This window comes from Thermobia domestica, chromosome 6 (assembly GCF_964235325.1).
Source record: "Thermobia domestica chromosome 6, izTheDome1.hap1.1, whole genome shotgun sequence".
Taxonomy (NCBI): Eukaryota; Metazoa; Arthropoda; class Insecta; order Zygentoma; family Lepismatidae; genus Thermobia; species Thermobia domestica.
The window spans coordinates 76,732,308-76,757,834 of record NC_137459.1 but is presented as its reverse complement, the minus strand read 5'-3'; positions in this window follow the sequence as shown (position 1 = coordinate 76,757,834).

The window sequence follows — 25,527 nt, the reverse complement described above, 5'->3', positions numbered from 1 at the left end:
TGAATCAACTTAATACATTTTGTTCTAACTTCCAAACACTCGAGCTAACTCTTGGTACTCTCCAGTATTCTTCTTTTTCCGGAATCTATGAACTTCCTAATTGGAGTATAGCGTTCAGTTCACACCATGTCAGAAATGCCTTGCGATGTCTTTTCTTGCAGGAATATTTCTTATACTGGTGACATGATGTCTATGTTACTTTTTTTATTTCCTTAAATACTTAAGTTGTTTACGACTTTGTTCTTACAGCGAAATAAATGTACGGAATTATTATTGATTGTGACTGCATTATAATATTTGAACAAATGTAAAAGCTTCTGGCTTCAGAATAATCGTTATGATAAGCTCAAATGTGTGGCTGTGCTTTAAATGTCTTAAAGCACTGCCTCAAAATAACTTCCAACTTCGTAACTTAAGAAATTACAAACTTCCTTGCACTAAAAATAGTAGATTCCCTTCATTCTACGGAAATCGTTAATTCTCAATTTCCAAAAGCATCCTTAAGAACATTATCCAATCTCAGACCATTATCAATTATTTTCTCGTACATAAGAAAATAAGATTCAGTCCGTATTACCTAACTATATCCTATAGATTAACATTTTATAGACAAAGCGATAAAACTAATTACATGCTGTTATGTACGAGGTTTAAATTTTGTTTTGACCGTTAACTGTCTAATGCGCAACTTTACTGTGCTCGTGATCTCTGGTAGTGATACTTGTCTCGGATGAAAACTCGATTATACTTTAAGCAGTACATATCGTGTCACATAGCTTAGTGAAGAAAATAATTAATTTTTTTAATCAATCAATAAAGTGGGAGTGAACGACATATTCCTGCAGTCTACAACGGAACACATTATATATGGAGCTCGTGCCGAGGCATAAGGAGAACATTTGTTGAAAACTTTAAGTTCGTACAGTTAATGGTTTCGGAGATTTATTGAAAAGCGAGAGAAAAATTCAACTTTCTCTTCTTCCCATTCTTAAAACGGTATTCTAGTTGCAGCATAAGAGTCAGATATATCATTAAACAAAATTCCAATTTATGACAATTAAGGATAACACATGGTGCAATTGTGATCTCAAACAATGAGACTACCTTCCAGAGATTAAGTCTGAAAAAAATAGCCTAGACCCTTACAAATTCTCTTTAAGTCTTACTGCATTTTGCCATAATCAGGGGTAGAAATTGAACAATAATATTGCAGTCTGCATATGACAAATTCGTTGTAGACAAACAAAATAGACATAATACAGAAAATTACGGTAATTTTAAGTCGCAAATATGACACATTATTTACAATTTTAATCTAGAACGATTAAATAAGTGATGAAAGTAGGGAAAGTATCGTAACTACAAACAGGCTACAATGATTAACCATCTGTTTCATACGATCTGTTAATTGTTTCACTGCCAATTCGAAAAATGAAATCTGATAATTTTACGTCCCACGGTTATGCCGGTTAGGCTAAAGGGGACGGTGATGATGAAAGATGAGTGAAAGGGTGGAATGAAAAAAGTGGGAGGAAACGGGAGAACCCCGAGAAAACCCACGAGCACGGTGTTTGTCCACCACAAAGTCCACACGGCGCGAGCTGGGATCGAACCAGGGACCCCAAGCACCGGAGGTGAACGATCTACCAATGAGCCACCGCGCCCCCTACTGCCAATTCGAGTGTCCCCAAAACACACACTTTGTTCAGTTACCTTCCTTGGAGCCAAAACTAAGGAGTAATGTATATATGAAAAACCCATTGAAGTCAGCAGAGTAAAAGCAAGAATATTTGAAAATATTCTGCTGTTTTCTGGTATAACTCGTAATTTATTCGACCCGTCCTTTTTATGGGAGGTTAAGAGGGAACTATATCTCAGGAAACAAACTAAAATCACACTGTACTTGCAATGTCAGTTCTACAGCCTAGCAGACAATACACTAAAATCTGAATAAATTTTGCTGAACATAACACGAGTTACTTTTCTTTCATTTTTTAAAAAAAGTTATTTCATTTGTCACCAAAACAGATAAAAACTTTTGTAATTTATTTTCTGTACAGCAACTAATTTTGTAATTGGTATTGAAAATAAAGATACAAACACGACGAGAAGAATCTTTAAAATTATGGATCTTTACAAAATATATTAATTTCTATTTTACTTTTAACTGGTGCGTAAGGTCCTTGGGCATTGAGGTGGAAAAACATCGTAAGTGTAGGGGCTCTCAAAGTTCTCTCTTTACACCCACTTTCTTCATTCTACTGTTGTCTCCCATCTCAATACAACCGTCTCCTTTACCCTCAACGCATAAATGTGGAATGTCAAACAAAACAAAAATATTTTATTTTTAAGGGGCAGACTACTAAATATTTTTCAAAAGCTAACAATTTTTATTTTGTCAGATTTTCGTAAATGAAAAGAGATTATGGAATGTAACTTGCCTCAATAATAGACAATGTTATTCTACACCAGAAAATAAGAATCGGAAGAATGTTCAGTGTTGCTATCTATAGAAATTACAGTGTGACCTGAATTTGAATTACCCAAAAATCTAGGTTATGGCAGCGACTAGGAAAGTGAATTGAACGGCGACTGATGACTTATTTGTATTTATTTTGTAATAAGGAGTACAAAATAAATAATTTTTAATAAACAGTAGAATTAAAAAACAAACGTTATTTAAAATGTAATTAACAAGGGACAAATACAGCATGATAAGTCATCAATTGCCGTTGAGTTCATTTTTCCAGTCGCTGCCATAACCTAGATTTTTGGATAATTCAGATTCTGGTCACACTATAATTTATATGGATGACAACACTGAAAATTCTTCCGATTCCTATTTTCGGCTGTAGACTAACATTATCTATTACTGTGGTAAGTTGCATTTCATTATCTCTTTTCACTTACGAAAATCTGGCAAAAGAAAAATTGTTAGCTTTTGAAAAATATTTAGTAGTCTGTCCCCTTAAATTGGGCTCTGGTTTAAGCTAAATATCGTGGCGATTCTACCTTTTGCCAGGAAGAGAAATTGGAGTATGTAAAATGCAAGAACAACGCTGATGTTTCACTATGTTAAAATAACCCTTACGCATTTAAACTAATAGTATCGGATGACAGGAGGAAAGTAGGATTATTATAACAACTTTTTCTTATTAGAAATTCAATTGCTTATATTTATGTATATTTACCTCACTTCGTATTTAATAACGATCACACTTATGCTGACGAAAATAAATAAGAAATTCTGCATGTTTAATGTTGGTTTGCCACAGAAAAGCAAAGAACGAGTAGCAAACTAAAATCCACAATTGCATTCATGTTTAAATTTTATATTTTTTTCGTCATATTTAATTATTGTTTTGTACATGCCACATGAACATTTACTTGGAGGCAATCTCTATTTTATTTCTATTAGAAACTACACACATTGCTCTGTAACACAATGGAGGGAAAATAGATTTCCCTTGTAAGAAGATCCCAGAGACATAAGGATCTAGGTTAAACTTTTTGCACTTAGTCGATAGATGATAGTCTCACTTTTGTGACCAGAAGGATACAAAGACAACGGTGTAACAGCAAATCTGGCATTTAATAAGTTTCTATCTACACCAAGGATTGCTTCCCAGTCCTCTGATTTTCCGGTGATTTGGCTTCACCATCCAATATTTAAGATCTCCGACCTGTTTCCTTTACAGGTGCATAAAAGGTGAGACTCTTTGCCCATCGTTTGTATACACGACTCCAAAAGTGCATTACCACCTGCAATTCTCCTTTTCCTGCAATAGCAGGCAACCCAAAAAGCTCGGCGGTTGGGTTGGTTGCGAATTCGAAAGGCGTTGGACAAAACCTCAATTTTGTCACAAATATATCAGTGTGGCAAACTGCAAATAAGGGAATAAAACAAATTGTTAAGAATGACAATTTTATTATTGTGATGGAGTTGGATGACATCAAAAGTTACAAAATGACTTACTTAAACAGTTCAAACAAGATGAATGGTAAGAAACAGATATCAGAAGAAAGCATTTCTCTCTTTCCCCCCGCCCCACCCAAAAAAAAAGAAACTCATAAAAATAAAAAGTTACATAATATAAAAGTTTCATATAAAAGCCTAACAGCACAAAAACAAATATCTACACGAAACGAAAAAGAGACAAACACAGAATAGAGGACACCAGTGGCGTAGCAGACTTGCAGCCTTCCCATGCAAGATAAAGAGACAAGACCCTAGTTGTAAACCCCATTGTTATAATAATAATAATAATAATTATTATTATTATTATTATTATTATTATTATTATTATTAAAAAGTCCTTTCCTTTTCTAAATCTCTGACTCTGCCTCAGAGCATAAATGCATATAGCGATCATGTGTGCACCTTTTTGTCAATTAGCGGTCCCAAAGGCCAAAAGGGATGGAAATCTCCAAGGAAGAGAAACAAAAAACTTTCTTACGGTAAATTCTAGATCAAAGTTCGAAGTACTTGCTTTTCCACGTGATTTTTTGTTTCTTTCTTCTGGGAACAAAAAAGTTCTAGCTCCTAAGAAATTACATCATATAATATTGCAAATTTGCAAGTGGATGTAATTACATTGCAATGTTTGGTAATAAAGATATTATGATTAGAAAACAATCTTGCAAAAAGTAAGTTTATTTTCTTCATCCATCGCAAGTCTTAGGGGACTTTTATACCTCGCATCCCCACAGACTATTTCTTATGAAGCTAGTTTGGCATTACTTTTGTTGTCTTTTGTGTTTTTAGCTGAAAGATATGGATTGATAAATTTTGGTTACTCTCCCCGAATATCGATATCGAAAATTTAGAATGATTATATTCATGTCCATATATTTGCGATATCGAATGTTGATATATGATAATATAGATATCGATGATAGCGATATATCGACATATCACAGGCCCAGATTCCGACAAGTGATGCTTGAAATATACTGGAATCAACAATCAAATTCTAAATAAGTTTTTCATTTCCGTGTCCAATGTTGAGGGGGAAGGGTGGGAGTCTACTTAGCTACAGAGGCCATATCAATTGTGTTCTCAAACCAGCCATTACACCAGCTATTATCAAAGTGTTAAGTCAGCCATTGTCTGCGAGTTACCCCAGTTCCATTTGAAGTTTGAATTAAAAACCTGAATTACAAAACATCCCAAGTCCACTCTTTTTCTTCGTATTTTTAAGTTTTCTGTTTTTTATGTTAGCATCTATGTTTCAGGGATATTCACTTGCATAATACGTAAGTCCAAGTCAAAACTTTTTTTAAAAAAAAATCAAAATAATTTCAGCTAAACAGAATAGCATTCCAAGTATAATCTTCTTGTCTTTCTTCTAAAAACAAAAAAGTACTCCGGTGAACTTCGGATGTTCTGCAATTCAGATCTTCAATTTTATTTACTGTCTTCAACCATCTTTAATTCGCAGGCTCCTTGCTTTCATAAAAAGCATTTGTTGTGTAGATTAAAATCAAAAATGAATTAATCTATATTCTTGGGAACTTATTGTTGCACCAACACACATATATAGAGGGTGTAACAAAAAGGTATGGCAAAATTTCAGATGTGGATTCCTTATGGGTAGACAAGCAAAATCGTTCACATGACCTAATGTCGGGAAATGTATCATTACAAAGTTACGACCATTAAGCCACCTAATGGTGGAAATAGTCATATTCTGGTCGCTCCTTAATGTGACTCAATTTAAACCTCAATAACTCAGACCCTAATTAACCTAGGAAGATATTTTTGATATCTATGTATTTCTAAAGGACGATGCTTTCCGCCTATATATATAGCGTGAGTCAAAAGTCTTGGACACCTGCATAAGTTTTAAAATCGACGGGAAAAGTAAAAAGTGATGATGCGAAAAGAGGTTTGATGAGGGGCTGCAACTTTTGGAGTGTATGTCATTCATGGCCGCAATCTCGAAATCCGTCATTTTAGATTCAAGTCTTTTTTTAAATGGGAAAGTGTATGTCACATCAAAAAACACTAGCTTGAGCTAAGAAGTTTAGTGGTGTAATTAGTTTTTTTTTATCTTGTACAGTTTAGAAGTTATTAATGTTCAAAAGTGGGAAATTACCTTGATACTGACCCAGTTCTCTCTTTTCCCGGTGATCTAAAATAGGTCTGACACGTGAACAGAAGATCGAAATCATCCTTATATCAGTGGAACGCAGCTACCGAACAATAGCAGCTGACTACAACCGACGGCACTCAGACAGAGAACCGGTATTGCACAGCACGGTGGCTCACGTGATCACCAAATTCCGAGAGACGGGCTCTGTTCAAGATAAGGCACGTAGTGGGCGACCAAAAACTGCCACCAATGACGAAACTGCAACGGCGGTTGTTGCGCCGTTTGTGAAAAGTCCTACACGAAGTACCCATCGTGTGTCCCTAGCATGTAAAATAAGCCAATCCTCCGTTATCCAGATATTGCACACCAATCAGTGGCATCCTTATAAGCTGCACATGCAACATAAACTGAACGAGGATGACCCTGATCGCCGGTTGGAGTTCTGCATGTGGGCTACTGAACAACACGAACTGGATCCTGCGTTTGTCAAGGGCGTACTATTCAGTGACGAGGTGTATCTCACTTTGAACGGGGAGGTTAATCGACATAATTGTCGACACTGGTGTGACGCAAATCCGACATGGGTTGACCCGAGTCGAGAACATAGTCCAGTGAAGGTGATGGTTTGGTGTGGCATATGGGACACCCGCATCATTTCGCCATTTTTCAGTTACTACACCTTAACTGCACCACAGTATCTGATGCTGTTGCAGGACTTTGTGTTCCCCGCCACACTGAACGCTGACGGCATTTTCCCATCTTATTTACAGCACGATGGACCCCTCCACACTATAGACTTGGTGTCCGCCAATGGTTTGATGAACAACTGCCACGGAAGTGAATTGGTCGCCGTGGTCACGTGGAGTGGCTGCCCAGATCCCCTGACTTAACGCCCCTTGATTTTTATCTACACCTGGAGGAACGTATCCAACAAGCCTGTGACCAAACTTCAGGAGACATCTCCTCCGTGTGAGACTCCAGTCAGAGTGGTTGCAGGGACTACAGTTGTGCATTGCACGAAATGGACAACACGTAGAACATTTGTTGTAGCATTCAGTATCAAGGTAATTTCCCACCTTTTAACATTAATAACATCTAAACTGTACTAGATAGGAAAAACAAATTACACCACTAAATTCCTGAGCTCAAGCTAGTGTTATTTGATGGGTCATACACCCCCTTCCCATTTAAAAAATGACGTGAATCCAAAATGGCGGATTTCAAGATGACATACACTTCAAAAGTTGCAGCCCCTCATCAAACCTCTGTTCCCATCATTACTTTTTACTTTTCCCGTCGATTTTCACTTATGCAGGTGTCCAAGAACTTTTGACTCATCCTGTATATTTTATGTATGTGTGGGAGTACCACGGTGGACATGGGAGGGTAATTATTTGTTTTTTGTTTGATTTTTGCATCAGCATTTTGGAGATGGCATTCCTTGGGGATACACTCATAAAATGCATATAAGCGGAAAGCTTAATTTTTGCAGAACACGTTGCTACTAAAATTACCGTCCTATTTTAATCAGAGTTTGATATATTGAGGTTTAGATTGAGACACATTAAGGAGCGACCATAATGTGACTATTTCACGCCAGTAGTCGGCTCAAAGGCCGTAATTCTGGAACGATGCATTTCCCGACATATGGTCATCGGAACGTTTTTGCTTGTCTACCAATAAGGAATCCACCCATGAAGTTTTGTCGTACCTTTAAGTTACACCCTCTATATACAAGATCCGTTTTGTTGATTTACGAAATCACTCTTCTTCCTCAAACAATTTACAAAAAGGGTCTTGAATGAGGTGGTCGCACTAGTAATGACATTCCGTAGCGTCGTTACGTAACACACACAGTATGAATAAAGCTTCAAAACCACAAATTGCAAGTTCTGCCGCAGATAATTCGGTCTGCTTGTTGAGTGGGCAACCCAGATTCATATCACGACTGGTACGGTTTGATTTTTTTTTTTCCTTTCAAAATACGTTTCTATATGTATATATTTCTTCTTAATAATTACTTTCTTGCAATCTTAAATTAGTCGGGGTTAAGTAGTCAGAAGATTAAAATACATGTATGACTACTTTATCCGTGTGTGTGTACTCATATATGTATCTTTACATATTTGTTTCTTTCTTGGGGCCGCGGCGGCTCAGTGGTAGAGCGTTCAACTTTGGTGCTTGGGGTCCGGGTTCGATCCCAGTCCCCGACAAGTGAACTTTGTGGTAGACAAACACCGTGTGCGTGGGTTTTCTCGGGGTTCTCCCGCTTTGTTCATTCCACCATTTCATTCATTACTCATCATCACCGTCTCCTTTAGCCTAACCGGCATAATCGTGGGACGTAAAACCCAAAGATTTCATTAGTTTCTTTCTTTCAATTAGTGTTGCCACGAGACCAGACAGAAACCTTTGATACGAGACACGAAACGAGACAGATTACTTGTCCCGTTTCGTTTCCGAGACGAGACGAGACGTCTCTTGAAATGCCTCGTATCGTCTCATATCTCAAAAATGAAAAGACAGTTTTTGAAATTGTTTAAAAATTTATTAACTCGGAATAGTTATTGCCTTTGAAAGTATACCAGCGTTTATTATTTCATATGAGGACTATCTTAAAAGAACAAGGAAGACCTAAAGTTATTTTTTAAATGATTCTTACAAACAGCTTTCATTTCTATTTTCCAACCGATTCAAGTTTAAATATTTAGTGATACTGTTCCAGATTCAAGTAAAATGTTAAACCATTCTTTGAGATCAGTGTTTCAGAATATTTCATTCCGAGGGCTGGTGGTTATATCTATGTATAAAAATCCTTTATAGAAATACAAGTTCTCTTAATGCCAGTTTCATCAGCAACTAACCATTGTTCATGAGTTTCGTCGTTCCGAACAAAGACAGAAACGTGTAGGCCTTTTCCTGTACTAAGTTTGAAAGGATGGTGGTTTGTCAATAAAATTTAGTTTCGTTTTATTGTTTTATGATGTTATTCGAACCAAAGTCATTTTTGAAATCAGAAAGTCACATGGGCCTTCTTATATTTTGAAGTGGCGCCAGAGGTTTTGAAAAAAGGATTTCAGAATAAGTGGGGAAGGCTTGCCTTTCGACTGTACCGACGATATTGACAAATATTCCTGTCGTAATAATTCATTACTGGAAAACATTGGCGCCCGAAGAATTTTTAAGGGGGTCATCTCCTTGATTGCTATATTACGCCTGATATTTAATATACGTAGTTTGCTATATTACACATATAATTTCGTGAGCAAGGGCTGCCGGGCCCCTTCCGCCCCCTTCGGGCGCCCGTGGTCGAAACTAAGTAGTCGTTGTTTTAAGCAGTGTTTCTTCCAGACATGTTTTTGGGGTGCTGCCCCTTGGAACTCTAAGAGTACCCCCCACGGGGAGACCAAAATAATACATCTATAATAGAATAATAACAGCAATACCCCCGGAATCCTAAATATACCTTCCCAGGAACATTTTTTCTGAAAGAAACACTGATTGGAAGATTGTAGTCGTGTTGTGTGTTGTGCTGATGACCAAACAAAAGTGGTTAAAAGCTGTAATTTTAACCACTTTGTATAACAGCTCCTTTTTGTGGGCCTCAGTCAGTAGTGTTTCCACGAGATGAGACGAGAGAAGACTTCAAGCTGTCTAGCCTCGTGAGACGAGACACGAGAATTGTCTGTGTTGCCACGAGACGAGACATTTCTCGTGTCTCGTCTCACGAGGCTAGACAGCTTGAAGTCTTCTCTCGTCTCATCTCGTGGAAACACTACTTTCGACCATGTGGGTTACAGCCTCGATCTTGGAAATGTCCTCGAAGGGATTGTGCTATGAATAACAGATATTATTCGAACTAATTGACTGACTCCGATGCAACATTGTTCCAATTTCGCCTATTCGCAATGTAATGGAATAGACAAACATACGTTTATATGGTTACATGAAGGCGGTCCCGTGTTCGATTCCTGGTGGGGGCACTCGGTCGAAAAATTTAAAAGTTTTTCAGGCCAGTCACCTTGAATGAGATTTTCCTTGGTTTTCCACAATCACACCAGGAAGATGCCAGGGTGATATCTTAGGTTTCAGATCACTTCCTTTCTTCCCCAATCCTTTCTTCCTTCCCTTTCCCCGGAAAGTGTGTTCGCCTAGAGATGTCATCCCTCGAACGTGACGGGTTAAATGGTCTCAGATGCCGAAAGCCCAGAAATCTAAATCCTAAATCCTAAATTTACAAAGTTACTTCTGGGAAACATTGTTCTTTCAAAATATATTTCTATATATTGATATTTATTATTATTAATTGCTTTCTTGCATCTTTCCTACATTATTCTAGATTAGTTACCATCAGTTAGTTTAGTCACATTATGTATAGTTAAATACGGTTACGTATGTTTACCGTTTCTTTTCTTTTTTTCAAAATACATTCCTATCTGATCACATGTATTGTTAATAATTTATTTGTTGCATTTTATAATAATTTATTTCATACACACAACAGATAAAACAACTCATACATTTTAATTACACAGCAAATAGTTCTTTGACATGGAGGGAAATCTCCTTTGGCTATAGGAGCATATAGTATTACCAATGGGGATTTCCCTCATCCCCCTTGTAATTCGCACATCGTCAACAGATATAGAACATTGTTGAACATTTCTTGAACCACTTCATCACACTCCTGGCCTTGTGACATGGTGCATTATTTTGTCGAAAAATGCCACTACCGTTGGGAAACATGGTCGTCATCAAGGGGTGTACGTAGTCTGCAAGCAGTGTGCGATACGTGTCGGCCGTCATTGTGCTTTGCTCGAGCTATACTAGATACATGCTCACGTGTATGTCCCCCAGAGCATTATTATTATTATTATTATTATTATTATTATTATTATTATTATTATTATTATTATTATTATTATTATTATTATTATTATTATTATTATAGCCTATTTGAAGTACAATCAAATATCACATTAATTATTAGTTTTAATTAACGGAATTGAGCTGAAAATTAAATCTTGATTTCGAAAGATTAACCATTAAGTTTATGCGTTCGGTACCTTTCTAAACTAATAAATACTGGAATTGGTTTCAAGGCTGTTTCTGACTGAATACTTTCTTCAAAATAATATTAAAAATTATAGAAAGATTTTCGACACATTCGAGTCGAGTTGAGATTTTTACGAAAAGTCTCGACTCGACTCGTGTCTCGGCTCGAAAATTAGAGTCGAGAAATAAATTTGTCTTGACTCGTCTCGAATTTTACAAAGTGTGTCAACTCGAATTTCAGTCCAGATTCGAGACATGTCTCGACTCGTGCGCATCCCTAAATATTCATATTTTAAACGTGCAATACTACCTCGCGAAAAATGACCCCAAAGTTAATTTACCAAAGTCTACTTTCTTCTTGTTAGATTAGTGATCGTGGTTTAGCATAGATTATGTAAAGTCAGACATGGTTATGTATGTTTACAATTTCGTTTCTTTCTTTCAAAATGCATTCCTATCTGTTCCTATTTATTATTAATAATTTATTTCTTGCATTTATTAATAACTATCAGAAAAACCCATTATTCGCATGGTGGCTGTATTTGGAAGTCAACGCCTCTATGGTATCACCGTTGATTTCAGCGAGTGCGAAAACTTTGGATTTGACATTAATATCGGCCTTTTTAGATTATTTTTACATGTCAGTTATCATCTCCGGTACCCTGACCCTCAACTAAGTGGGGTTAATTTGGAAGTTAATGCAATCGGAGTTTCACCATTGATCTCAGCGACCGCAAAAACTTTGAATTCGACACTAATATCGATTATCTTCTACTACTTTTACATGTCCCTGTAAACGTCTCCTGAGACTTTCTGGTTATAAAAAACGCTTCGTCTTGATCCGGAACCTGGGCCAAGGTACCCAAGATCAAAGTTTGGTAACTCTCGGTCCTCTTGTCTGGTCTCCAGGCAGCACACAGATACATACATACATACAGACAGACACACAAACAAACTTTTTATTTTATTTATATTAGATTAGGTGTATTTCAAACAGTGCTTCTTCCAGAAGTGTTTTTAGGGGTACTGCCCGCCTGGAGCTCTGAGAGTGCCCCCCGGAAGAGACCAAAATAATACATCTATAATATAATAAAAAATAGAAAGTTATCGATAGTGCCCCCGGAATACGAAGTGTGCCCCCCGTCCCCCGGAACATAGTTTCTGAAAGAAACACTGATTTCAAACACAACAGATAGAACCAACGGCGCCGACTTTCCAAAATGTATGTGGGTGCATATAAATGGCGGGACGAGTTATATGTTTTCAGGGGTCTCGATTTTTTTTGATTGATTTCTTTTTAGCTAAAATCTTTTATGAACACTGTCATAAAGGGCTGTGCTGTGGTAAAGTAAAATATACAGGTAATATAAGGATAAGTTGGGACTGTCCTAGCTCAGTCGGTAACACGGCTGACTTAAACGTAAAGAAACAGGTTGAAACCCGGGTTCAAGTTTAATTCCTGTAATGCATATTCCCAACATATATAATCGTGGTATTTAGTGTATATTTTCAACAACTTACATGATACACAATGAGTTCAAGAGGCAGTGATATTATCAAATGTTACTAAAAGAAAATACTACATTCATACAAATTAAAATGAAAATATCATCATAAAAGAAAATAATTTTAATGGTATTGCAAAAAGAACTTTCAAGGATTTTGAAAATGAAATCTTTGAGTCTTGCGTCCCACGGTTATGCCGGTTAGGCTAAAGGAGACGGTGATGATGAGAGATGAATGAAATGGTGGAATGAAGAAAGTGGTAGGAAAGGGAGTGCCCCGAGAAAACCCACGAGGACGGTGTTTGTTCACCAGAAGGTTCACTTGGCGGGGACTGTGATCGAACCCGGGACCCCAAGCACCAGAGGTGAATATTCTACCACTGAGCCACCGCGCCCCCTGCAAGGATTTTGTTGTGGACATAAAGTATAAAGTGACTAACTTAGTGTTTTCCTTGGTTGCCTTTGCAAAAACACATTTGAAACAATCAATTATGTTTTAGAGGTTAGAAATTTTAACTCCCATCTCTATGTTTTAATTGTTTATTTTTTAATAGTGTCAAGCGAGAAATATTTATTTTATTATGTTCATTATGTTCCGAAACTAAAAATCTTGCCTGCAGCGCCCTGACAAGATTATTTGTGTGAGTGCTTTAACCAGGGAACACCAAGGAGGCGGCGCACATAGACAGAACAACCCCTAGCATTTCTTACACAGTACAACGTTGTTTGGCATATAACGTTGCTCCTGTACTAGCGAGTTCCAGCTAGTTAAGCCTTTTATTAACAGCCGGAGGCAGCATCTGTTATATCGTTGTAGTGAGTGGCGTGTTAAAATACTCCTAGTATCAGTTTTTTCATTGTTCGAATGACCTTGAAGGACCAACAAATGCCTTTCGAGGAATACAAGTTCCCTTTAATTCATGAAGTTAATATAGAAATGACCTTCAAACCTATGCTGTGCATAAATGCTGGAAGTCTTATAAAACGGTTTTATCCGTGTGTCTGTAGACCAGAGCCCTGCAAAGCCAGGCCCGAAGACGGCCCGGATGGATCTGTATTCTGTGTCCGTCTCGACCCGATCCGCCCCGAATCTCGAGCCGGGCAGAGAATGGGCCGGACTCTAAACTGGCTGGGCACAAAGGAGCCGGGCTCTAAACGGGCCGGGCGTAACCGGCCTGAGAACAACCAAGTTGATAAATCAAGTCAATCCTTCAATATGTAATGGAAAATGAGAAATATGTCGTCATAATATTGCACTGTCTATTTGTCCTTCTCAAATAGGAAAATCGTGTGAAAAGTTACCCAAGGTTTGTTTTCTATATCCCTATACTGCCTGTCTATTTGTTATTTGTGCTTGCTCTCTCCAGCCATGTTTATTATACAATAATACAGCTCATGGACGTAAAAGTCTTATACTACACTCATTAATGCATTACAAGTAACAGAGAAGATATGTAAAACTTCTACACCGTATGTGATACTAATACTACAACTACTACTGCTAATACTATTATTACTATTGCGATTACGAATGCTAGTGCTAATTCCACTATTGCCGCCACTGCTACTATTGTTACTATTACAACTACTGCTACTACTTATTACTATACTAATACGACAGCGAATACCACTACTGCTATTACTAGTAATACGAAAACAAAACAATGCAAATGAAATCTTTGAGTTTTACGTCCCACAGTTATGCCGGCTAGGCTAAAGGAGACGGTGATGATGGTGGAATAAATGAAATGAAATGGTGGAATTGATAAAGTGGGAGGAAACGGGAGAACGTCGAGAACCCCCACACACGGTGTTTGTCCACCACAAATTTCATTTGGCGAGACCTGGGATCGAACCAGGGACCCCATCCACCAGTGGTGAACGCTCAAGCACTGAGCCACCGTTCCAGGAACACCTAATCTGCCCTGGCGTCTTGGTGATTTATTTTATCATGATATTTTGTTATATTTGTAGTATCATACTATGATATAAAGAATACAGGAACATGTAACATCATTTGGTATTTGGCTTGCTAATTGAACATAACTACAAATTGCACTGATCTTACGAGCACGCCAGTTCACGGTTTTGGCCTCCGTGGTCTAAAGGTAGCGTACCAAATTCTACTTAGTAGGTCAAGTACTTGACTTTGTCATACGTTCTTTAGGTAACTACGGCTCAGGCTGTATGGATGATGATGGGATGAATTGGTGGAATGAAAACAGTGGGAGGAAGCGGGACCACCCCAAAAACTCCCACGCACACGGTATTTGTCCACCACAAAGCTCACATAGCATCTGGGTGGTAGTTCTGTACGGATCCAATGAACTACGGAATAACGTAGCAGAAACTCCCTACTCTGTAAATATATACTGCTAATATTCGTAAGTTTCAACCTTGTAAAAGAACGTAGCTGTTTTGTCTTTCTATTAAGGTTTACGATATTTCTATCGTATCTTGTCTGAGCTGCAAAACGAGAGGTAATACGTTTATCGATTTATGGTTAGGGATTGGTCCTTTAAAACATTTAATTAAATCGAGAGGTGATAGAAACATACTATCCCGCGAAAAACGTACATTTTCTTTTGTGACAGATGATAACACTACTTCAAGTTTCACTATTGAATTCATATTGTTTGGAAATCTTCGTTTCATACTGTGAAACGATACTCACTTCTTTTAGTTTGGTATTGGTACTGGTAACTCCTCTAATATATGCAACAAGTTGAAACTCTTCGTCATAGATTAAAAATGTAGCAATACACGTTGAAACCGAGCTTGGCTAACTTCAGCTACTTCTTTTTTGAATAGGAATTGGTGGAAAGTATTCTTGGGATGCTGAATTCTTGGAGGAACATTTCCTTACGACTCTGATACATTTTAAAAAGCCGTATCTTGATATCTCCTATTGTTTTGATTCCTGGAAACAAGAATTGAAATAGGAAATGATAGTTAATTGGAACCAATTCCTGTTGATCGTAAAAAAAAAAAAAAAAGCCATATCCTGATATCTCCTATTGTTTTGATCTATGGAAAAAAGAATTGAGATAGGAAGTAATAGTTAATTTGAACCACTTCCTGTTCCGGTAGGGTGTTTACAATAATTATGGTATGTTGCCTAGAGACGGTACATCGTTTGGACAAAAATGTTCTATCTGTTACTGTTTTTGCTCTATGGCGAGGAACGTTCAAACAGAATATGGCTAATTTAACAAATTCTGCTTTGATCAAAGCTGCCACGGAGATGGAGGAGGCTATTCTTGAGACGATGAATCGATTGCAAAAAGGCACTTTTTAATATCTTTTACCATTTTTGCTCTACGGAAATCAGTATTGGAACAGGAAGTACTAGTAAATTTGAACAATTTCCAGTTTTAGTAGAGTTATATGGATAGTAACGATATGTTTGTTGAGAGGCTGAATCATTTGCTTAAAACTGTTTCTAGCTATCTGCTGCCGTTTTCATTCTATAGCGATAAACGTTGAAACCAGTGGCGGCGATTGGACGATAAAAGTGGGGGGGGCAAGATATGATCTGAATATGTGTATATCAATGTTAGTGTTCCTGGTTGTTCCTAACACTTTGTTTGACGAAAGGTAGTATAACTAATAGGATACTATCTTTTTCAGTTAAAATACCGTATATCGTGTTTCATATTTAATTAAGTAAATTGACAAGAGCAACGCACATAGGTACTAACCCTTGATTCCTTGCTCATGAACATCTTAAAATTATGTCTGGAAAATTGTGTGATCAGATTATTTACTAACATATTTGTAAAACAAATAAATAGTAAGGATATTATTAATCATACTAATGAATAATGAGGCTTGTTTTGTAGAAGTTATATTGAAACTGGGAATTAATGAACAACTTGCATTTTTAATTCCACACTTGCCATTAAATGTGTTATTACTCTTAAAAAAATGAAAGACAGTAAATACTACAAGCATATGCTACGACGCAATTGTAATATTAGTTCCTTTGAATTGCAATTATAACGCAATTCCTGTAGCTATCTTAACTCCACGGGAAGACAAATAACCAATACACAGTTACGCAAGGACAAATATTATATGGTACCATTTTTTCTATGAACCAGTAATATATGCAAAAACTTTACATTTCCAAATGAAACTATATACATTAACCATTTTAAATTAAGTCTTTTTAACCTTTACTTTCCCGACTTGTCAGTACACTGCCAGAATAGTAAATCCGTTCTTTCCCGCGTGTCACTGTACTGACACAGACCAAAGGTCTACTTTGACCCGCGAGCACACCGGTTGAGAACCAACGTTTTTGGTTCCTTTCACTATGGACTCTCTCTTCATACAATAAGGCACATCATTTAAAACAAAATATGTGTGCTCGCCGGTCAAAGTAGACCTTTGGCCTGTGTCAGTACACTGCCAGAATAGTAAATCCGTTCTTTCCCGCGTGTCACTGTACTCTCCAATTAAAATATCGCAGGCATTCGTTGATACAGTACTCGTTGGTTCTGAGTCTTCGTACAACTTGGAATCGTTTAACATGAATTTTATGGGAAGGAAAGAGGACATCATTTGGGGCAAATTTATTAAAGTAACTCAAACTCCATCAGATAAGAAAACGACCATAGATCTCGTTGCAAAACGTGTAAGAAAGAAATGATTGGTTTAGTTCAAAGAATGATGAATCATTATGGAAAATGCAATGCTGTGAAATACTGGAAACTCAAACAAATGGTAAAATGTTGACCCGAAAATTGCTTCTGATGATTCAAACGTCACTGATGTAGTTGAGATGCAACTGGAAACTTCAGGTAAGAATTAATTTTGTATTAACAATATCTTTTTCATTATATTATGAAAATTTTATATCGTCCCTCTTCCCCACCCCAGTTCTAAATTTTCTCAAAATCTTTACACCTTGGCATAGCTTTTATGAAGGGACCAGGCGAGAAAACGCAAGATATGGCAGTCGCCCGCATAACTAGCCATTAAAGCGTGATATTTATTGTAATATCAGTGCCAAACATCAGTGTCTGGAACAATTTGATCTCAATTTGTTCCTCTATCTGTATGTATGCACCACGCTATAGGGCGCAATTTTCGGTCTTTTAACAATAAATTTTGAGGCTAGAGGCACGAGACCCCGTCAGAATTTGCTGTATAGATTTTGACTGTGATCCGACGTAAAATTTCAAAATTAGTGGTTCGGATCCAACTTTAAACATAGATCCCTGTCTCATATAGCCGTGCTACTGATGCAGGACTGTAATCAATCTTACTAAACAAAGTAATTTTATGCGTTTCGAACAAACATGGGTTGCAGGATAAATTTGGCTCCAACTCAGTTTTTATAAAATATTTTTAGTTATGGGGCGTTCAGAGCACAAGAAATTCAAGTGCATTTTCAGAAAGGTTCAATTTTGCTCAGCAAACATAGTATTTTCATAGCCAAGGATACGAAATAAACGAAAAAAAAAAACACGTGAAGGTGTGTGGACTAGAGTTTCATAGGACAACAACTAGACAAGGGAATTGATGGAATGGGGGAGGGCTAATTTCCCCATCCTTGCTCATAAATTTAAGATATTAACATTATATTATGTACGCTACAGCATGAGAATGATTAACAAGTCATACCGTAGTCAAAGATTCATAATTACGTTAAATAAATCATGGGTGTGTCCAAAAAAATACACTGACGTAAAACGTCATATTTTCACAACCACGAATCCGAGATGAAAGAAAGAAAAACTACATGACAATGTGCAATCTAGAATTTTATATATTTGCCGCTAGACGGAGGCGTTCGTTTACAGGTCATCCGCCCCTTACCCTGAATTTCAGATTTTGGGAGCAGTAATGGAGAATAAGAAACCTTTTGCTGAGCAAAGTCTAACATAAAAAAATCCAAGCCCTTACATCGAATAAATACGGATCTTGATAAGTTATAATCCATTTCCATTGGCCGTAAGGAGCTATAGGCCTATATTCCTCTCTTGTACATTTTTTTGGTCCAAAGATCCCAAAGGTCGATTACTTTCGAATCTCAGGCCTAAGCAACTTTCCAGTTTTAATCATTTGTATGTTCTCCGTATTTATTCAGTGTAAGGACCTCAAGCTTGTTCTGTTGGACTTTGTTTATCAAGAGATTTTTAAAACTGCCTTACTGCCCCCAAAATCTGAAATCCAGAGTGGGGATGGGGGAGGTTGCCCTCCTATTCCACTGGCACCATCACCTAGCGGCTGTCATATGAAATTATCCCTAGCCTTTTCGCATGGTTTTAATTACATTTGTTTTCACTCTTCACTGCGAAGATATTACCTTTTGAAATAGAATTCATTTGCTAAGTAAAACTAAACTTTATTGAAAATGGATTTGGATTCATTGTGATCTGAACGCCCCAAATATTACTCTTCTTCAATACACTATTGATTCTAGAAACTACCAATTACATACGCTTGCAAAAAATATTCTAAAGTTAGCACAACATGAAATATGCTTCAAACATTATTTTTCAAAATTTGTTATTTTAAAATAATTTTATTAGTATCAGTATTCTCAAATAGTAATCAAATTTTGCAACAAAAATCTCACCCGTCTCCACGAAACGCGTGCTTCGTCCCTAAAGGCATCACTAGGAAACTTTCAGAAGCGGTAACTCCGAAATTACTTTCTTTAGGGCTAAACTGCACAACCGTATTTCTGGTAAAATTCTAGCCTTAAAACATGTAACATGACTCCATTTGCATTTGAAGTTTCCAGTACCAATAAAAAGACATACGCCACGACGATTGATAGCACCATCTGATTTGTCAGACCACTTCCAAGTTTCACCATTCTCCGTCAACCCGTTTTCAATACACAAGGATGGTGAGGACTTTTGTTTTGCAATGTATGTGGATAGATTGTGTGAAATCTCTATAGTAAGTAGATTACTACAACCAAGAAAGTACTTACGAGAGTCACTGGCAAGAAGGTGTAATAAAAAAAGAGTCGTGATATGAAATAAGTTGAGAATTACTAATATATACTGAAATATTCTGTACCCAACACAATATAGTCTTAAGGAAAATAAAATAAATTAAAAGATCGATTGCAAGAGCAAAAAGTCTTAATAAATACGTTATTACACGATTTTGAAATATATTTAAATCATGTATTAAACTTTTCAAAATGTTTAAAACTTATTTTTTGTGTGTGTGTTTTAAAACATATTTAAACATTTTGAACACCTTTTTCATGTTTTAAACACATGTGTTCTTCTTTTTCAAAAGAAACGGGATTTTTTCCAACCCTGTTCTAAAATCGATTGATATAATAAGGACCGCCCTGTAGATTCTACCAAGCAACTGTTGATAAAGGGTAAAAGTTCAGACTTTATAATCAAGGAATTAAGGATTCGTATCTTGCAACCACTCATCTTGAATCTGTTTTTTGCAAGTATTTTGATCCCACGAGACAAATATTGAAATAGAACTTTTAAAAATATTTAAAATTGTTTTTATTATTTCTAAATCTACATAATTGTTATCACTTTTACTCTAAAGTGGCCTTAAACTTTCTGTATATGAAGCACGAATACCTAATATCTAACTCAAAATAAAATTAAAAATTATTTCTAATTTGCAAGTGTCAAATATAATCGAAGATACCATATTCGAAAGAGGAAACAGTGTGTTAAGGAGCAAGTAACAAGTACCGATGTGAACGCGTTTCGCACAGATTAGAACTTGTGAGAACGTGAGAAAATCCGAAAGCAAAAGAAACAGATTTCAGTGCCAATTTGAACTAGACGAGATGGGAATAGAGTGCAACAAAGCCTCTCTATTTTCTGGTCACGGAAGCTAAAGCTCAGCGCTCCTAGGCCCACGAACAAATTTGGTCTGTCGTTGGGCCGATCACGAGTTCAACCAGTCATGAATCAGCGAAGAGAGAGACGGGAACAATGAAAAGATTTCATGCCAAGCTTTCGACTACTATACGTCGTTGCCAAATTTTGTTAGGGAAAAAATTGCTTTCGGACAATGATCGTTCATTTTCCTCCCTAAAACGGAATGTGCCAGGTTCAAGTCATGATATATAATGTCTGTGTTCCGAGCTTTCAATTTAAGAGATGAATTTCTCTCTCTCTCTCTCTCTCTCTCTCTGTAAACCTACACACTATTCTTCTCATCCAAGTCCCCATAGCTAGCATCAAACAATTTCACATCCTTTTCTAACTCGTCTTCCGCCAACCTTTTGGTATAGTTTTCACGTTCGTTCTCTATAAAATAATTTGTACAATATCGGTCTTATGATATTCTTCATATCCTCATTCCACCTCCCGGAAATGAAACTGTTATGTTCTTGTTTTTTTTTTTTTTTTTTTTTTTTTTTTTTTTACTCTTTCTATATCAATTGAGTGAAAATATAACATTGATCATCCTACTATTTATGTTATAAAAAGGAAAAAATTGCCTGTGTATCTACAACCAATATCTTTGTTTTGTTCCTTTTTAAAAAAAATTATTCTTCCATATTACTTTTGTGAGCATATATGTGTATTATTTTGGTCCATTATTTATACTTATTTAGAAGATGAAATGTTTTTGTGTGTTTTCTGCGAATATCATTTCCAACTGTGCTGTTAAAATTTATTTCTTTATTTAGTTTTATGTTCCATAATTATTTCTTAAAGAGAATAGCAGATTGGGATGGCATATATAATGAAATTTGTTATCATGTTTATGGCTCAGTTCTTTTTCTTTCTATATTTGATTTACATTATTTATTTACAATCTTTTCGTTAAAAGGTATGTCCAGTTTTCAAAATTGTATTGGCAGTATTTTATCCAGCAGTAGAAAAAAGTTGTCTCTTTTGAAAGTTTCTTTGGACAGTTTTGTTAATGACAACTGTAGCCATAGCGACTGACTTGAACTGTACTCGTGTGGATGAGTGTATTCGTGTGAACTGGAAAAGAACATTATGCTCAATACCAACTGAGCAGGAATTACGATGAAGTGTTGTACAGAGTGTTGTAGTTAATGTCTTTAAGTATACGACGTTATGTTCCAATGGCTGAGGACGTAAATGAGATTACAGGTCGCGCCGGTCTTATAGTAGACAAACACTATAGGCCTTATGCAGAGTCGTTCTGACGCGGGATTAGTGCCATACTAAAGAGTTCGACTAACATATGATTCCTGTTGTAGTCAGACCTTTAGTAGGGCGCTAATCATACGTCAAAACGACTCTGCATAAGGCGACTCTTTGGTCTTAAAGATTCTTAAGGATTAACTCGGTAAATTTGTGGATGTTATCATACAAAATACTAATACATCATTAGTAAGCAACAGTTTAGGAGAATTTTTCCCGTAAAGGTCACGAGAAAGAATACAAACTGTATATTAATCACAGTGAATGGGAAAAAAAGTGTTTTCGTAACAATACGACTTTTAAAAAAATTCCAAGTCGAAATCATGCTCTTCACGTGTTTCGCAAGAGCCCAGTTTAAACATCTTAGGAAAAGAGATAGCTTGTTTTGGCAGTTCGGATACAGGATTTTGGATTTGTAGTAAACATATTTCTGGTTGATTTCTGGGATTTCCGGTTCGAATAGAGGATTAAGAGAAACGGTTGTACCTTCTCTTAGAACGGCAAACCTATTACAAAAAGTACTTCTCGCTAACTCATATCATTTTTGTTCTATTTAAATCAATATAGAAACCATAGGTTGTTGTGGATTTCTACCATTTTCTGTTTTAGTAGAGAATTGAGGATGGGGATGAAAATGTACTATTGGAACGCTTAACAGTTATATGAAATCGCTGGCTATATATAATACCCTTTTTCGGTCTACCATGATCAACGTTAAAACTGATTTTTAAAAAATATCTTTATCACTTCCGGTTTAAATATCAACAAATTTAATTACTAACTTTTGAATCTCTACATCCTGGCCAGAATTGATCGTGATCCATCAAATAGTTCTTGAGATTTAATGTGTCTCCCGGGAGGGCGGGCATGCACACACTCACACACGGGCAGAGAGGATAAATAGCGTATACCAACGAATTTTGGTAAACCGAACTCCCTAAGAAAGAGGGGGGGAAATAGCTAGATATACCTGTAGATGAAAGCGGATAATCGAATACATATACGCCTGGGATTTTATGCAACCCGCTATTCACAAGTTTATTTTGGGTTGCATAGGATATTGAAGACACATGGAAAAGTAAATCTATGCAATATGGATATCATTTGCTGCACCAATGTCCATTTTGGAAATTTTACCCGGAAGACGTGGGATAGTTTAATATGGGCTATACAAAGGAGAAGAGGAAATTTCTTCTGAACTGTTCAACACCAAAGCACGAAACACACACACACACACACACACACACACACACACACATATATATATATATATATATATATATATATATATATATATATATATATATATATATATATATATATAGATAGATAGATAGATAGATAGATAGATAGATATAGATATATATAGATATATATAGATATACTGTATATATATATATTAGGGTGTCCCTCATTTAGAGTAGAGTAATTTCATGTTGCGATGCGCACACCAGCTAAATGTATTCTATGTGACCATAAACACGCATTAGTGAAATACCAGCTCAATACGAGAACTTTAACCCGCAGCCGACATAGAAACGAAACTTTGCACGAAGCAACTAGAGAAAGGGCACCATCTGCCCATGCATTGACGAATATCAACGGATGAACAGTGTTGCCATCCCAAGAGAAAGTATGGTTCTGTAAATCGAATGACCTAAATTGGATGTCATAGTTGGAAGCAACAATGAAAATAAAGATAAAAGAGAAAGTAAATGCAGATCGGTGTTACACACTTTTCGAGAAATAAAATAAAGCTCATGTTAAATGCAAACACCGTGGTTCACACGGAGAGTAAGGTATTGACATTTTGTAGACCTTAAATATTTACAAGAACTGTTTGCGCTGGCTCCAAGTCTAGAAGGGTACGCTGAACAGTGTTGCCATCAACAGAAGAGAAAGGTTGAGTTTGGAAAGGGTGCAATAACTCGAAAATGTTCCCTAGCCAGTATGCTTTAAAACCTATAATGCAAGGCGGTACAACAGGAGGAGCAGTACCGTTATTATGTGAGATCGATAAATCACTTGTTGACGTCATCATCACTATTAGCGACCTCGAAAACCCACGAGTACATAAACCCATGCAAATTGCGTTGTTTTCATATTTCGGTCAGTTTGTTGGAATAAAATCCACTATGCAGCGTTGCCATCTTTTGCAAACCTTAATTCTCAGCTTTAAAAATATACCGAATATATCAATCAGTACGTAACTTTTTTCGATCTCACATAAACGCTGTACTGCTCTTCATGCTGTACCGCCTTGCATTATAGGTTTTAAACCATACTGCACTACTAACCTCTTGCGAGCTATTGTACATTTTCTAAGCTCAGCATTTCTCTTCTTTTGATTGCAACACTGTTCAACAGACCCTTCTGGACTTGCAGTCAGCGTAAAAAGTTCTTGTAAATATTTAATCTAAAGTGTACAAAATGTTAGTACCTCACTCCTTGTGTGCGCCACGGCATTTGCATTTAACACACCTTTCACTTTGTTTTTCGAAAAGTTTGCAACACTGGTCTGCGTTTAGCATCTCCATTGTCTCTATTTTCATTGCTGCTTCCAATGATAATATCCAATTAAAGTCATTCGATTTGCAAAAACGCAACTTTCTCTTGGGTTTGCAACATTGTTCATTCGGTGATGTTCCTCAACACACGAACAGATGTCGTCCTTTTTCTACTTGCTTCGTGCGAAGTTTTGTTTCTATGTCTCTTTTAGTTTCTTCGTTATCACGGTTGGACATTTTAAATTATAATGTTGAAACGTCATTTCATGACGTTGTCGTCAAGTCGGCACGGGTTAACCTTCTCCTAGGGAGCTGCTATTTCAACAATGCGTGTTTAAGGTAACATAGAATACATTTAGCTGATGTACGTATCGCAACACGAAATTGTCCTAAGTAAGGGACACCCTAATATATATATATATATATATATATATATATATATATATATATATATATATATATATATATATATATATATATATATCGTTTGTTGCAAACTAAGTGTTACAACTCTTGCGAGGTGACTCCTGCCACTGACACAAGGAAAAAAGTTCTCTAGAACTTTCGGCTATCGGACATAGTTTCGAATCTACAAGGTGCCGAAAGCGTGGGAAAATGACTTTCGGACTCCAATAGATCGGAAACTATCCAACGTAAAGAGGGCGGGTAAAAAATTCACTGAAGAAGTCATACCTGCTGTATTGAATTTTGCATGTTTCACAATCCTACCATACACGCGCAAGGGATTCCCCAAAGGAACGTAGGGTGTCCCGGATAATCTGCCAAATGAAAATTGCATGTGCCAAATGAATCCGCATATTCGAACGTTAGGCTGGAGAAGGATAAAAAAAAAGTGCCGCAGCCTGAAGACGCCGAGATGAAGCCGCCCACGTGACTTCATTGTTCCGAAATTAAACTTTACGATGATTAATTGGCCTAAATGTCTACCAGAGCCGCCAATCACACGAACCATAACGGATTAGGAGCTTGAAGAAAACATCCGAACTTCAGTTACTCTAACAACAACATTCTCTTGCCATAGTCAAGCTGTGGAACGCACAGTGAAGCTTGTGTAAGAGGCAGCGTCGAAAAAGTGCGACCAGAACGCAAGAGATATCTACGTTAGAGCCAAACTGAAGTCTAGAACAAGAATGCCCTGCTTCGAGACCAAGAAGAACTACGTGACCTAAGGTCAAATGTCAACGTATGCCTACTGGGTGGGTGGGTGGGCGGA